This window comes from Urocitellus parryii, chromosome 8 (assembly GCF_045843805.1).
Source record: "Urocitellus parryii isolate mUroPar1 chromosome 8, mUroPar1.hap1, whole genome shotgun sequence".
Lineage (NCBI taxonomy): Eukaryota > Metazoa > Chordata > Mammalia > Rodentia > Sciuridae > Urocitellus > Urocitellus parryii.
The window spans coordinates 56,786,348-56,803,254 of NC_135538.1; the positions used below are offsets into that span (position 1 = coordinate 56,786,348).

The window sequence follows — 16,907 nt, forward strand, 5'->3', positions numbered from 1 at the left end:
CCCCAGCCCTAAAAAGCATCTCATTAAAGAAGATAGGCAGATGGCAAATAAGCATATGAAAGAATGTTCCACATTATATAGCACCAGGGAAATGTAAATTAAAATAAGAATGAGAGCCCGGTATTGTGGCATGTATCCCAGTGATTGTGGAGACTGAGGCAGGGGGATTGCAAGTATCTAAAAAAAAAAAAAAAAAAGTCTGGGATGTAGCTCAGTGGTACAGTGTCCCTGGATTCAATCCCCAGTATTGCAAAAATAATGATGAGATGTCACTATACACTTACTAGAATGGCCCAAATCAGGAACACTAACACCAAATGTTGTGAGATGTGGAGAAGCAGGAGGTCTCATTTATTACTGATGGAAATGCAAAATGGTACAGCTACTTTGGAAGATGGTTTGGTCATTTCTTGCAAAACTAGTATGGTCCTGCAATCATGCTTCTTAGTATTTACTCCAGTGAGTTGAAAACATGTTCACACAAAAACCTGCACACAGATGTATATGGCATATTTATTCATAATTGCCCAAACCTGGAAATAAACTGTAGTACATCCAGATGATGGAATATTATTCAATGCTAAAAAGAAAGACATAGAGCCATGAAAAGGCATGCAGGAAGCTTAATTATTAAATGAGGGAAATCAATATGAAAAGCACTCATAATATAAAACATTATGGAAAAGGTAACACTCTGGAGACAGTTAAAAGATCAGGGGTTGGGTTGAGGGAAGGTTTACTAGATGGAGCCCAGAAAAGTTTTAGGGCAGTTAAAAGGGTTACTGTGATACTACAATGATGGATACATATCATTACACATTTGTCCAAATCTATTGAATGTACAATGCCAAGAGGGAACTATACTGTAAACTGTGGACTCTGGATGACAATGATGTGCCAATATAGCTTCATCAATTTTAACAACATACCAGTCTGGTGAGAGAGATCATAATGGGGAATGCTATGCATTTATAGGAGCAGGGAGTTTATGGGAAATTTCTATAACTTCATCTTAATTTTGTTGTGAACCTACAATTACTCTAAAAATATAGATTTTTTAAAAGCATGATATTGGTTCATAGCACAGTGTTTTTATCCAAGAATCCACTATACCATGATGATAGTCTCTCTTCAAAACAAACCCAAAGAGGCAGTTATACCTGAAATAAACAATTGATTCAGAGTGGCATGGAGATGCTCAAATTTCCAAGACTTATATTTCTGCAGGTTTCCCTAAGGGCTTAAGGTATATGCACCCTCAGTTAGTTGAACCAGTGATTTGGAAGGAATTTGGATAATAATTAATGCATTCATTATAAGGAAATTGTCTGGTTCAAGTTATAATATGTGCATGTGTGAGCATTTATAATATAAACATCATCTCAGAAACACCTGCAACTTGATTAAAGCACTTATGGTGGATGACTATGGCCTTCTGAGCTGCAATCATTTTCAGTTGATAAGTGGGAAAATCAGAGCACTTCTATAAGTACAAAAACAACTCTAACATCCTCAAATATTTGAACATTTTTGAAGTAAATTGATTCAATAAGAAGCTCTAGATATTTTTTCTTTAATTAGTCTTTAGTTTGGTATTTATATGCAATACAATTTTCAATGTATTTCAATAAAAATTAGTGCCTATTCTCATATGTACTTACTGAAGTGTACTTAGCTTCATTGGGAAAATTTTTATTACTAATTTTTATTTAATCATATTTTTTTCTATTTTTCTGCAAAGTATATAGATACATGTATACTGTTCCCCCTAGTACTGGGGATTGAAACCATGGGTGCTTTGCCACTGAGTTACAATCGCAGCCCTTTTTATTTTATTTTGAGACAGGGTCTCATTAAGTTTCTGAGGCTGGACTGAAAACTTGCAATTCACCTGCCTAGACTCCCCAATCACAGGGATTACAGGGGTGTGCCACCACACCCGACTCTCATTTGTATATTGCTATTTTACATTTAAATGTCAGATGTACTAAATTTTTATTTGTTGCAATATTAAAGCTGATTAATTTTTAAAACTTCGGTCTGAAAGTTATTGAAATAAATATATTGAAAAAATTAGAAAAGGATGGTGCACATAAAGAGTTAAAGGTTTGATATTTGTTTTCCCAAAGCATCAACAAAACAGTCTGCTACTTGAGTTTTGTATTAGGACCCAAACTTGCAGCAAAAGAACAAAGATGATTTGGTAGAGAAAAAGTTAAATTGGCCAATTCACAAGGGAAAAAAAGAAAAAAAAAGTGATTCTTAAAAAGATGGTATGTTGGGACGACCTTGAGCCCTCAAAAGCGGTTCTCTTGAGGCTGGGTGTCCTCTGTGGTGCTCAAGGAGGCTGAGCTCTGTCCTCTGAACCCCATTGGTCAGACCTGCTCACATCTCAGCATTTCTCCAGGACCGACCTACCCCAGGATGGACTGGAACACAGCACATTCACCTGTCACCAAACTGCCATTCTGGTTCCAAGGCATCTCTTCACTGGACTAGCGAGAGGGCTGTCAGTGTTTTGCTCCTGGGCCTGCTTCCAGCTGAATATTTGAATCCTTGCTCTGCAATGAACTACTCCTTGGCTGCAGTCCTCACTCTTCATAGTCACTGGGGCCTTGGACAAGTTGTCACTGACTATGTTCATGGGGATGCATCGCAGAAAGCTGCCAAGGCAGGCCTTTTGGCACTCTCAGCTTTAACCTTTGCTGGGCTGATGTTATTTCAACTATCATGACGTGGGCATCTGCAAAGCTGTTGCCATGCTGTGGAAGCTTTGACCTTTTTGACTTGAGAATTGATTGTATGCCTCTGCCTCTGCTCTGTCATTCAACTCACAATAAGGAGGAAATAACAGAAAGTTTATTGGTGGACAAACCTTCTTCTAATTACATGGTTATTTTAGAATTTAATTGTTGAGGAAGAGGTTTGAGAGGAAATGTATTCAAGAAATTATGAGACCCAGTTCTGCATTATAGTGAGTTAATGGGGTTGTCTTCAAGTTCATGAGACAGTATGACCAAACTTTACATATGAGCTTTTGCTTTTGTCAGTCTCTTAAAGAGAATTTAGCTTTATTATTATCAGTATATGATCATTTCTGCATTTGTCTTGGAAATAATGGACAAAGAAAAAGACTGTTAATTCATGACTTTGCAAAAAATTAGATAGTGTTTACTTTTGGAAACTTCCCTGTCTGTTTAGTTGATACCAGCTACTGATGGTTTTATGTCCTAGGGAAACTTTAAAATTAGGAGATGCTAAAATCTCAAATTACAGATTTCTATATCCTAGGAAGGAAAGATTGGAGAGCTTCTGAATTTAGAGATGCTCAAGTTAGAGAAGAAGTCTTCCTTGTACACATATCAGCATATTACAAATTCCAAACAGATGTAATTCTCCAATGTATTTTACTTGTCCTAAAATAATCTGTCCACAAATATAAAACTAAAAATAATAAATTATTTTCCCACTGTGGGAATTGGTAATAAGAAAATGTATTCCATGAAAAGAAAATTTAAAAATAAAATAAAATGTTATACAATAAAAAATATATGGTATGTCACATTTATTGACCTTTTTTTTTTTTTTTTTGGTACCAGGGATTGAACCCAGGTGTGCTTAACCACTGAGCCACATCCTCAGCTCTTTTTATATTCCATTTAGGGACAGGATCTTGCTGATTTTCTTTGGGCCTCAGTTGCTGAGGCTGGCTTTGAATTTACTATCCTGCTGCCTCAGCTTCCAGAACCACTGGGATTACAGGCATACACCACCACGCCCTGCATATTTACTGATTTTTCACCACACTGTGCTAGTCATCCTGAAACTAAAGAATAAACAAACACTTTTCACAATTCTGCATGAATGGACAATGGAAGATGGTTTTCAACATAATGTCCCAATACTGTGACTATCTACAACCCCAAATTTTTAACCCACTCCTCTTAAGCAACTAGAGGACTGATTAAAAAATAAGAGACATAAAAATGAAAACTCTAACTCTTATTTATTTATTTATTTATTTATTTATTTATTTATTTATTTTTAGTTGTAGATGGACACAATACCTTTATTATTTTTATGAGGTGCTGAGGATGGAACCCAGTGCCTCCCATGTGCTAGGCAAGTGCTATACCATTGAACTACAACCCCAGCCCCTCCAGCTCATATTTTCAAGTAAGGATTCAAATAGTTCCCAAATAAGGATAAACATAAGATGTCTACTGACACTATTTTTAACAAACAGCTAGAAAAACCCACATGGGACTTGCAAAGAAGTGGTAGAACAAAAATGATGGAATAAAGGATATAGATTACAAATGAAGGGCACACATTGGAAGAATGAAATTTTATGTAATTGTTTCAATTCTCAAGAAGACTGGAGAAGATATGGCCTTGGCAAAACAAGAAAAGAATGTTAAATAACTTCAATTCTATTTCTAATTATCCATATAATCTATACAAAAATAAACAGCAACAACATCAATAAAACACTTCAAGAATCTCTTTCTTGTTGGGTGTGGTGGCACACACCTATAATCCCAGCTACTTGGAAGGTGAGTCAGTAGGATTGCAAGTTTGAGATCAGCCTCTGTGGGACACTGTCTGAAAAAAAAAAATAAAAAATGATGGGAGTACAGGTAATGTAAGAAACAGGCTACTTAACCTCATTTATTCAGTGTGGAAGAGATCTCTGAGCCAACCTATAAAAGTATCTAATAGCTTAAAAAATTCCATTATTTCATTTTAGACTGATGAAAACAATACAAGTCAGCTGAGTCAAGTGTATGCATTCCTTCCTCAACCCCCAGACATCTTCCTAATGGTTCATTAAGCAGCTAATTAGGCTTGCATTACTCTCAGCCATAGGATTATAAATCCCACCCAGTGGACATACCTTTGGCATGTTCTTTGCTCTTGGTGATTCTCACTGTTTTGCTATTCAGAGGCAATACAAAAAAGATTTTTGTATTCTACAAAAATTTATACTTTAGACAGCCTGTCAATGCACTGATTTTGGTCTGCTTTGTTGAATATACTTCAAAAAAGGAGTAATGCTGGGCACAGTGATTCACACCTGTAATCCCAGTAACAGGAAATGCTGAGGCAGGAGGATTGCATGTTGAAGGTCAGCCTCAACAACTTAGTGAGACTCTGTCTCAATAAAAAGGGAGAAAGGGTTGAAGGATGCAGCTCAGGGTAACCTGTGCCCCTGGGGTCTATCCCAGTGTGTGTGTGTGTGTGTGTGTGTGTGTGTGTGTGTGTGTGTGTGTATCGTGGGTAATTCCACTGCTTAAATCTAAAAGAGTCCCAATGGAGTGGCATGTGTCTCTAGTTCCAGCTACTCAGGAAGCTGAGACAGGAAGATCACTTGAGCCCAGGAGTTCAAAGCCAACCAGGATAACAAGCAAGACCCAGTCTCAAAAATAAAACAAAAAGTAAATGAAGAAACTCACTACAGTTGAGGGGTAAGTGTCAAAACAGTGAAACAGACAGCACACCTAAGGTCAGATGATGATGTGTAGTTCTTTTGTGAAAAGGAATATTTTATTCTCATGGCCTAAAGAAAATTCCAATACATAGATTCAAAATTCACTTATTTGGTTCTTAAGATGATAGAGTATTCTCCTCTTATGGAGAATTTTGCCCTGGTTCTGTTTTGACTGGCCATTTTAAATGGGATTTTTATTCTTGTTATAAGAATATTCACAATAATGGGGTTTACTCTGTTATTTTATAAATACATTATTTTATGTACTTCAAACAAACATTTTGTTTGATTTCTGGAACTTTTTTTAATCATAAATAATTGTCTTAAAAATAAGAAAAAATTAAACTGACATCATATTGTCTGGATTACAGTTCATAAGTACTGACATCTAGTGGTTGTTGCTAGTCTTTTGATAGCAGACTATCCAGATTGTCTGTGACTTACATCACAATATGTAGTTTGAAAAAGATTTATCTCAGAGACTAATATAATATTCTCATGTCTTGGACATGTAATAAATTTTGTGTACTTTTTTCCCTCTAAAAATGTATTTACTTTAAAATTTAGGGAATTTATTTCTCCTTATAAACCCCTATGAATTTTAAAATAATTTTGTTAAGAATTCTGAAAGCTTTGAGGCTGGGGCTGGGGCTGGGGCTTGGTGGTGGAGCACTCACTGTGCACATATGAGGTACTGGGTTCAATCCTCAGCACCACATAAAATCAAATAAAGGTATTGTGTCTCCATCTACAACTAAAAAAAATACATATTTAAAAAAAAATAATTCTGAAACCTTATAATTAAAGCAGAGTTCTTTTCTCCACTCCTCCATCCTTCTCTTCCTCCTTCTTTTCTTCTTTTTTTATTTAGGACTGGATATCAAACCCAGGACCTAACATATACTAGAGAAGCACACTGCCAGTGAGCTACATCTGAGCCTCAAATGCAGAGTTTTCAAACTTATTTTCCTCTACAAGTACAACAGTCACAAGTGCAGTATTTTCCCATCATAACTTCTTGCTGTATGCAATGATTTTCAACAGGGGCATGAAAGAGGGGCAGGAAGTCCCAGAGGTCAGGTAAGAAGTTTCCCAAACTCCTTGAAATATATAATTTTTTCTTTTTTGTCTGTTTATGAAAGCAGATAGCATCACTGGATATCAATGATGCTTAAATTTAATATGGTTTCATGGGAGATTAAGTCTAGTACCATTGTGTTGATTAGAAAACTTTGGAATGAAAACATATACTTATTAGGTATGTGCTTTCCTAAGGACACAAATGAATTCTCATGAACCTTATTGAGAAGTTTTAAGATAAGGAAAACAAATATGCCATTGAATAATTGCAATTTAGTGTGATAGATTATACGAGCTATGATAAAGGATAGCAGGGGGGAAAGAACAAAAAAAAAGGAGATTATTGGAGAGATGAGCAAAATATGTCACATGGGTGTAATCCCTAAACCAGGATTTGGAGTTATCCAGTTGACAAAAGAGAGGAAGTGTGGACACTCACTTATTTTTTAACCATCCAATAAATATTTATTGAGCACCTATTGTCATGAGCCATCCGTGGACTGTGTATGGACTATGTTGCCCATAGTAGCCTCCTGAGGTAATAAGTCTGGCACTGGGAATTCCCTGGGGCACTCTCCTCAGGGACTGACCACCTGATGCAGGTGAACTTCCCCCTCAAGCTCTGCCTAAGATCCCACACAGCACCTGAGATGGGTGTGACATGCCAAGATGTCAGTCAACCTACTGACTGTAAGACATCACAAAGGAAGACTCCACCCTTGAAACCTTACCCCTACCTTTGATGTACCCCCTTAAATAAACTACTGGAGCCATTTTGTCTAGTTCAATTTGTCTAGTTCAAGAACCCATGTGGTGGCTGGGGATATAGCTTAGTTGGTGGAGTGCTTTCCTCTCATGCAAATGAAAAACCAGCCTCTACCTCAGAGCAAAGCCTGTCCAAGGAAGGGACATGGCCTTTGTCCTTGGAAAAACCCACAGAGAAAAACCCACAGAGCACTCCTAAGCACATTCCCACCCTGCTAAGTTGTTTATCTACAAATAACAGGAAAGATCTGCTGTGCCAGGTGTCCCTGACTCAGTCAGGCTAGGTGGGGATCCCTAGCAACCCCCTAGCAGCCAACAATCAGCATGAGACAGGGAAAATACCTGGGATGCCAGATGACCCCCCCAGTAGTTTATGGTGGTTGATAACATGTTGGGAAACCATGTAGTTCAGCACATACACCCCTCTTGGCTTAAACCAATCAGTTCAAACGAATACCCCTTTTGTACTGACCAATCACCCCTACCCAATTTGTTCCCTCCAGTGAATGTGCTAATCATGTTTTAGAGTTGTTATTTGATTTTCCCGAGGTGTGTGATGATTTGCTAAGAGATGCTATCATGTATGTGAAGTCCCTGCCTTCTCCAAAGAATGTATAAAACTGCTGCAAACCCTGGGCTCGGGGCCTCTCAGCGTCACCAGTTGCTGTGTGTGTGCGCGGAGGACCGAGCTAGCTCACAATAAACACCTCTTTGCTGCTTACATCGATCTTGGGTCTCTGGTGATCTTTGGGGGTCCCGAAATCGAGCATAACACAAAAGTCCTGGGTTCAATCCCCAGCACCAAGAAAACAAAAAAAATAAAATAAAATAAAAAACCTATGTGGACTAGATCTATCAGGGGCTTCATTTTTGTAAATATATTTCTGAGTGTTTGTGTTTTAATATTTGTTAATTATTTGTGATATTAAGATTTAAGGTGGCTATTTAGGGTGGCTTGGATTCCTCTGGTCAGAAGAACCCTGCAATGAGACACTGGCTGTCCTCTCCGCGAAAACCTACTCTATACCTAGTGGAGTACAGAATGTGCAGAGGGTGGAGATGTAAATGGCATTTTCGGAGTATGTTGCTGGTAAGCAGCAACTAGAAGAAACTGGGGAAGCAGGAGAAAATGAAGGTGTGCAGTCAGAAAAGACAAATCCTATACCCACCACACTTACTTGCTGTATAAACTTAAGCAAATAACAAACATTAAATATCACATGCCCCATCTGTACAATGGGAGAAAAACTGTTTCATAGGTGATTGTGCAAGTTAAATGAACCAATAGACATGAAAGTTCCTCCCGTGGTTTCAAGACTAAAATATTATATTCATCAGCTTTTGCTATATAAAAGCTAAAGAAATCTTTGTAACATTTGTTTTCAAGCTCACTGGTTTTCAGACCAATTTCAGATCAGCCGATCTAGGCTTGATTTGAGTAGGAGATTCTGCTTCCAGCTGTGGATTCAGCCCACTTATATCATTCTGGGCTCAAGCTGTAGAGATACAGGCTACCAGGGTATGGTCTTCTCATGGTGACGCCAAAAGCACAAATGTAACCATGCAAACCTTTCCTCATGTCACATTCCTAATATCCCACTAGTCAAAGCAACTAGATGGCCAACGAACTTTGTGCCTCTCTAGAGCCATTACCTGGGTATACTACTGAGGGGGAATAAGATTTGGCAGTAATTTGTTTTGCTATATCTTTTATTACAGGGGTCTTATATGCCATCCTAAGGAGCTTGAATTTCATCCTGAAGGCAATGGAGAAAGACATGGTTAAATCTGTAATTTTAGCCTCTCATGGTGATACATGCCTGTAATCCCAGCTACTTAAGTAGCTGAGGCAGTAAGATTACAAGTTCGAGGACAGCCTAGGCAATTTAGCGAGATGCTGTCTCAAAATAAAATTTTAAAAGGTCTGGGAATGTAACTCAGTGGTAGTATGCTTGCCTAGCATGCAGAGGCCCTAAATTTAATCCCTAGTATCACAATAAACTGAATCTGAGATTCCAGAATGCTCGTTCTCCTTCTGCCACAGAGGGTGAAACTGAAAAGGGAAGAGACTAAAAACAAAAATGCCAGTTGCAGTGATTTCTTGATCTACAGATGACAAAAATCTGAACTGGCAACACTCTTTTCTCCTGCATGGATGTAGGAAACTAAAGAAAACAAGAGAGCAGTCCAATAGGGTTTAATCCTGGATCTCCATACTGAATGATTTATTAGTTTTATTTTATTTGCCTTTTTTATTAGGTTATTGAATAAATCTGATCAGAGCCGTTCTTCCTTTTGACTCGAAAACTAGAATTAATCTTAAATCACATAAACCAATGTCTGATAAATAAAGAAAGTGAATCTCAATCTGACATGTGTAAGAGGCACATTTTATACTGGCTTTGAAGGTTGGTAGTCAAATTTTCAGGAATTTTATGAATCTGTTGATTTACCCAGCCATCATTAAAAATCAGTTACATGGGCTGGGGTTATGGCTCAGCGGTAGAGCACTTACTTGCCTAACATGTGTGAGGCACTGGGTTCAGTCCTCAATACCACATAAAAATAAGTAAAATAAAAGTATGGTGTCCATCTACAACTTAAAAATATTTTTAAAAATCAATTATATAAACTTCCAATGAAATAAATTATTCTAAAAATAAAGGGTAACCACTTCTGCTTCCAGCCAAGATGAAGTAACAAGAAATGGATTCACTTGCCCAGTTGGAAAAAAAGAAAATTTCAAAAAAATCTGGAGGTGCTGATGTTGCCATACAATTTCTGAAGCTTCTTGATGATGTCCATTCATACAGTACTATGATAAACACGGAAAATGCCTCTCTTTCTCACTTATATCAAGCTATGTCCCTTTTGCTCCCAGGGTGCCATATAAAGTGTTCCTTGTATTTCTTTTAGTAATCCTCTCCTTGAGGATTCCAAGACAAATCAATGAAGCTGAGTCAGTACCTAAGACACTCAACTTACTCTTTGATCCATCTTTTGTCTCAGGTGCATGATTAGGGGAAATGTCCAGGTGTGGGAGATTGGAGGGGAAAAAAAGAAAAGTAAAAGAAGAAAAGCAAATGATAAGTAGGTCCAGACGTGTCTAAATGCTGGTTTTGACTCAATAGGAGCTATTGTGGTATTCAAGCTTGTAAGTAGCTTTCCATTTTTCCTCTGGTGGTAAGAACTGGTCTTAAACTTTCTTTGACCTAATTTTCTCCACAAGGATAAGTCTGGGCAGTACATTTGGAGCCAGACTTTGGTTACCTAAGGAAATTGAAACAAGTGTCAAATCAGTCATTTCAGGGTATCCTGGAACAGAGTAACCAACAGCTTGCAGAGCAACATGCCCAAGTTTTATCTTGACTCCTATGACACCTACCTCACCCATGATTCTCCATCCATGAAAAAGACACCCTGTGTAGTTGGAAACACAACAAGAATGTGAAAGACTACTATCAGAAATGGGCAGATAGCAAGCTGTGAGCCCAGCTAACTAAACAATGGCAGCATTTCAACAAGGAAGGAAGGAAGGATATCTGTTACTCTATTCTCTGCTCCTCATCTCCCTCCTACCTCTCCTCAGTTTACTGAGTCCTTCCTATTCTGGTATGATACCAGCATCCTATATGGTGGTGTCGGGGGGAAGAGAAGGTTATAAAAAGAGCAAACCTGGCCCCTGAATCTCTCTGGCTTCTTGTCCCATCATGTGATTGTCTCATATGCACTCCCAGCATGATGCCATCTAGCATGTTGTGATGTAGCCAAGGAAGCCCTCAGCAGGGGCTGAACTGAGGGGACCCCATGATTTTAGACATTCAACCTCTAAAACTATGAGTTAAATATACCTCTATTCTTTATACATGATCCAGCTTCAGTGATTTGTTATAATAATAGAAAAAAGACTAAGATAATCAGTTTTGTATTACTTGTTCTACTTTACCAAGAGATCAGGGTACTGTGATTCTGAGTAATTTCTAAAGCATGACAAAGAAAATTTACTCCCTCTTCCTATCAAAAAGAGAATAGTTTGGGAAGAACTAGTAGGACCAAAAAAATTGCAGTTATTTGTTATATGAAATATGAAAAAAAAATTGTCAACTCTTTTAGTTAAAAAAGTTTTGATTCATATTGTCCAATATCTTAGCTTCCTATATTTACTTAACCAATGAGAAAAGAGTAATTACATAGATTTTTAAATCCCATTAAGCTATTTCCTTAAATGATATACCAATGTGTATATTTTATGTTCTCTCTCTGTTACTGAATCTGATATTTATATTTTTGTGGATCTGAAATGAAGGTTCAGAAGGATGCATGTGAAAAGGCAGGAAGAATGTAAAATAACTCTTCTTCCTTCTTTTGGATAACTTTAGTGTAAACTGAGGAATATGTACCAGTATGAGGTAACAGGAGAAAATGGAGGCACTGAGGGGTTAAATGTCTTAACTTCCCTTAAGGCAGAAATGAACTGGGTCTGTGTTTCTTGACTCCTGCATCAGCAAATCTCTGTCTGCTGCTTAACTTATGACTGCATATTATCTACTCAAATCATAGTCTCATATTATTTATCAAAGCAATCTGATAAATGCTCTAGGGGAACATCTATGTTGCATTTTGATATTTGTTCACGACTGCTGTCCATGTAGTTGCAGAAGATTTTCATGTTTAGGGTCTTTGTAGAAAGACACAAAAGCATTACAGGACAGTAGAGAGCATTTTGACAAATCATAACCCTCTAGGAATGCAATTTTGTGACAGTGTTTTGTTTTTGTTTTTTTTACATCTCTTGTAATTCTCCAGAGGCAGAATACAGGAAAATTTAAAACTCTGGAGGTTTAAAACATACTTGTAACTCTTCTATCAAATGATTTAGTTCAGGCAGGGGTTTTATAGAGCTCAATTCTAATATTAGACAAATCAGTCCACTTATCTCTAGCTGACCTATTTGTTCATCCATCCAAGTCATTATCATAATCTCTCTATAGCTTCTGTGTTCTGTAAGATAATTAGCACATATGGAATCCATTTGTTGTGGGCAGTACAACCTGCTTGACGATAAGTTTAATTAACCTAAATAGTTTATGAAACATTTTTCCTCCAAGACAAGTGGCTGGTAATTAAATAAAACAAGTAAGATGTACCTGGATGATAGTAGTCAGGCAAATGCAAAACCCTCCTCATTCCAGGTGTGTATTCTGTTCTATACAGCAATGCTAGAGACCTCTTTGCTACATCATTGAGTATATCCAGTATTTTATGGAGGTCTATCCAGATGGCTGTGCAGTGATGATGTCTACTCAACCATTATACTATATTAGCGCCTTCATGTATTTTTAAATGATATTTGAAAACTGTGTTCACAAAATAGGAACTGTGTACTGCAGGAAATATACAAATGCATGTATTTATGTATTTATTATATATACATATTTTGCATATTCATGATTATATATGAAAATATGTATTTCCTATACATAAATATATATATGCACATCTATATATTTTTACCATATGATATAGAAGGCCAGTTTTCTTCTTTAGGATTGCTGCTTAAACAGCTTTGACATGAGCAGGAAAGTTAAGGAGGGTAGTGAACACTTCACTTGAGTTTGTCAGTAGCCTTTCTTTTTCTTTTCACATTTTTTATTGTGCCTTATAGTTACACATAATGATGAGATTGGTTGTTACATGTTTGTACATGCACACAACATAACAATATAATTAGACCAATATCACTTTCACTCCCCAGAACTTCCCCCTCAGTAACTCTTTTCAGTTCACTTCTACAAACATAACTGCTTATATGGAATGGAAAAATCACATGATTTTCCAAGAGACAGAATAACATTAGTTGTCAAAGAAACCAAAATATGGATGGTATGGTCATACCTTTCTCTTGAGGAAAGATATATCATATCTTCTTTAGCAAGATATTTATATTTTCCTGGTTCCAATGATGTGACCTCATCCCAAAACTGTTTTTGGGTCAAGCAAGTCTAATCTTCCTCTAAATGTTTTCCTTGCAGGAGATAACAAATTATGTGTACTGTGGGCCAAATCTAGCTTTGTCATCTATTTTCAGAGAGAACCACAAAGTAAGAATGTTTTTACTTTTTTTTTTTTAAAGGGATGCTCTGTGGATTTTTTTAAGAGAGAGAGAGAGAGAGAGAGAGAGAGAGAGAGAGAGAGAGAGAGAGAATTTTTTAATATTTATTTTTTAGTTTTTGGCGACCCAACATCTTTGTATGTGGTGCTGAGGATCGAACCCGGGCCGCACGCATGCGAGATCCTCTCTCAAAATATAAAATTGAAAGGACTAGGGACGTGGCTCAGTAGTTAAGTGTCCCTTAGTTTAATCCCCTATACCCCACCAAAAAAATTGTTTCTTGTTCTCAAGTCTGGATCCTTTCCCTTTCCTATTTTGTTTAGACTTCATTTATACCCTACTCTTTCCTTTGTCCTTAGATTTAACTTTTTCTTTCCCTGAGTATGATCCCCAAATATCTATTTTTGGATTTTATGGCCTTTATCATGACCCTGCCTGAGCTCTATGGATACCAGATTAGCCTCAGAACCTTGCCTGTGTCTTTAATTCTAGCTTCTCTGATACAAATTCTTTTCTGTATTTTTTGTCTATACAGTGAGATTGTTGTGGGAGGTGAACATCCATGTACACTGTCCATGGTTCTGAATCACCATTGAGCTGAAACATTGTTTTGTGTTGTGATCTGCCCATACTCCTATCATTCTGCTCTCCAGCCTGGTTCACGGTCCTGGCCTCCGAATTCTATTCTGCTACACCAAACAAGAACACTATTTAAGGATGCAAATGGCCTGTAGGAAAATGCTCTGTGGAGGCACTGAAATAGTGAACTGGGTCTGTGGCTGCCACATGATTATATTTTCATCTAACCAAATGAAGCCTAAAACCAAAAACCATAGCTTGAAAGAAAATGCTATGTGTGAATACGACTTTTAGATTCTTTCTATCCTAAATTTTGTTTTCTGATCTCCTCTATTTTACTTTTTAAATGCTGAAGCACACTAAGTGCTTTATATACATAAGTAGCATTATAGTTCTTTGCAGAAGATTTTTATATTCTTTTATTATTTCAGGGACAGAGAAAATCTAAGGAAATTATATTTAAGTAAGTTTGCTACAGATAGCTGTAGAAATCTAATAAGCAATCAAGTTACTAATGGAAGATGATTTTTCTTTCTTTTCCACAAGTTCTCTCTATATTGCCCTGACTAGCCTCAAGCAAGCACCTGGCCTCAAGTGATCCTCTTGCCTCAGCCTTCCAAGTAGCTGGGATTGTAGCTACTCACTACCATGCCAGTCATGGAATAAGATTTTAAAGGGTAAATTTGTTGAGAATGGTAAATGGATCAGAATCTAGATATTCATGTCTTCTTTATCTTCAGAAAAAAAGATGGACACAAAGAGAATAAAGTTATATAAGAGGAGAAAATAAAGTTTCATTTTAGGCAAACAAGGTTGGCCATAAATTGATAATCATTGAAACTGCATTATAGAGGGGCTGGGGTTGTAGCTCACTGGTAGACCACTTGTATCACACACATGAGGCACTGAGTTTGATCCTCAGCATCACATAAAAACAAATAAAATAAAGACATAAAAAAGACTTATTTGTTTTTTTAAAAAAGAAAGAAACTGCATTATAGATACTTTGAAATTCCTTATGTACATATTTGCTCAATTTTTGTACATATTTGGAAAACTTCATAAAAAAAGTTTTAAAAGTTCCTTTAAATTGTTGGAGGAAAAGATTAATGAATTAAATTATACCACATCAATGAATTAAATTATACCACATCTATACAATAAAATACCAGATACAAGCTGGGGATTAGCTCAAAGGTAGAGTGCATTCATAACCTGCTCAAGGCTCTGGGCTCAATCCCCAAAATCAATCAATCTCTCTCTCTCTCTCTCTCTCTCTCTCTCTCTCTCTCTCTCTCTCACACACACACACACACACACACACACACACACACACAGTCGGTTACATATGAAAATTACTTCTAGACTGTTTTATATAATGATGCTTATAGTATAATTGTTTCATAGTAACATAGTTATTAAGAGCACCGAGAATTCTATTTAACTAGGGTCAAATCCTGCTCTACTACTACTATATGATATTGTCTTTTTTTTATTTGCAAGATTAATAATACAATTTGGGATTAAAAATAAAACATTTTAAAATGCAGAGATGAATAAAGTATAAAGAGCTGTGTGTGTGTGTGTGTGTGTGTGTGTGTTTTCATTCAATGTAATGTCCCTCCTTAGAAGTGATAACATTATCAGTTTTGTTGTGTTGGGGCTCAAAAATATGTGGTATTTTAAGATGAAGAAAATGAGGAAAGTTCAGAAGTGGGAAAGTCATTCCTAGACCTTTTTGACCTTTCTTTCCCTGAAGTGGACCATACAAAATCTCTCTGATCTACCTTCCCTGATAGTCATAAACCCTCATCCCAGAGGAGTTCTCCCTATACTCCAGGCCAAGGAGAATCTGAACAGATAGGACTTGTTAAATGTCTTCCAGTTTATCATCATTAGATCATATAATTTTGTGTTCCAACTCTACACTTGCATGACTATCCATAAAACACACATTTTCCCCTGAGTTTTTGGATCTTCATTTTTGAAGGATCATACACATGTAAAATAAATTTATGGGGATTTTCTTTTGTTAATTGGTCTTTTCTTATAGGGATATCAGCCAAGAACCTTGCAATGAGTGAAGAAGAGATATTCTTATTTTTTTTCTACTACAGTGGGCAGTATCCCTGAAAAGCCTTTTTTTTAAAAAATGTGAATTAATATTGATGTGTTAATGTAGAAATACTTGGTTCTATTAAAGGCATATGTATTAACATATTTTGTAATGTTTTTCTGCCTACTTATTTATTTATATTGGGGTGCTTTGCGGGACATGCAACTAAACCAATCAGGGTCATTCCAAGTGAATTTGGGCTGACTAAATAAAGACACAAATACAGAAAGTATCTTTTTCTTAGGGTTCAGTAAACCACTCCTCAGCCACAGCTCCCACAAGGGGGCAAGGCAGGCAAGAAAGAGAGGGAGCATGCCTCTAACATGGGTTTTATTAATGGAGGGAGCTAATCCACGGAATATTCTATCCAAAAAAGGGCAGAAAGGTAGGATTACAACAAACAGGTGGGTATAATTCAACCCTCTCAGGTGATGCCCACTCCCAGAGCTGCAACTTTCTTATCCGAGCAGAGGTAAAGTCCAGTTGCATTTCGGGGTGCAATACCAGTCCAATACCTCATACTCAGGACTTAAAGGTGTGTGCATAGCTCCTATTCAGGTTGGCCCCAACAGTGCTTTACCATTGAGCTACCTCCCCAGCCCTTGTTATTTCTTATTTTGAGATGGGGGTCTCATTAAGTTGCCCAGTCTGGACTTGAACTTGCAATCTTCCTACCTCAGCTGGCATTGCAGGTACATGCCACCACGCCTGGCTTTCCAACTGATTTTTAATCTTATTATATTTGGAAGATGGTAATAGTCATT

General features: G+C 37.1%; 1 pseudogene; it reads left to right on the plus strand.

Moving 5' to 3' along the window:
- The first annotated feature begins 2,270 nt into the window (after positions 1–2,270).
- On the plus strand, positions 2,271–2,777 carry LOC113183365 (succinate dehydrogenase [ubiquinone] cytochrome b small subunit, mitochondrial-like; annotated as a pseudogene).
- Positions 2,778–16,907: the final 14,130 nt, after the last annotated feature.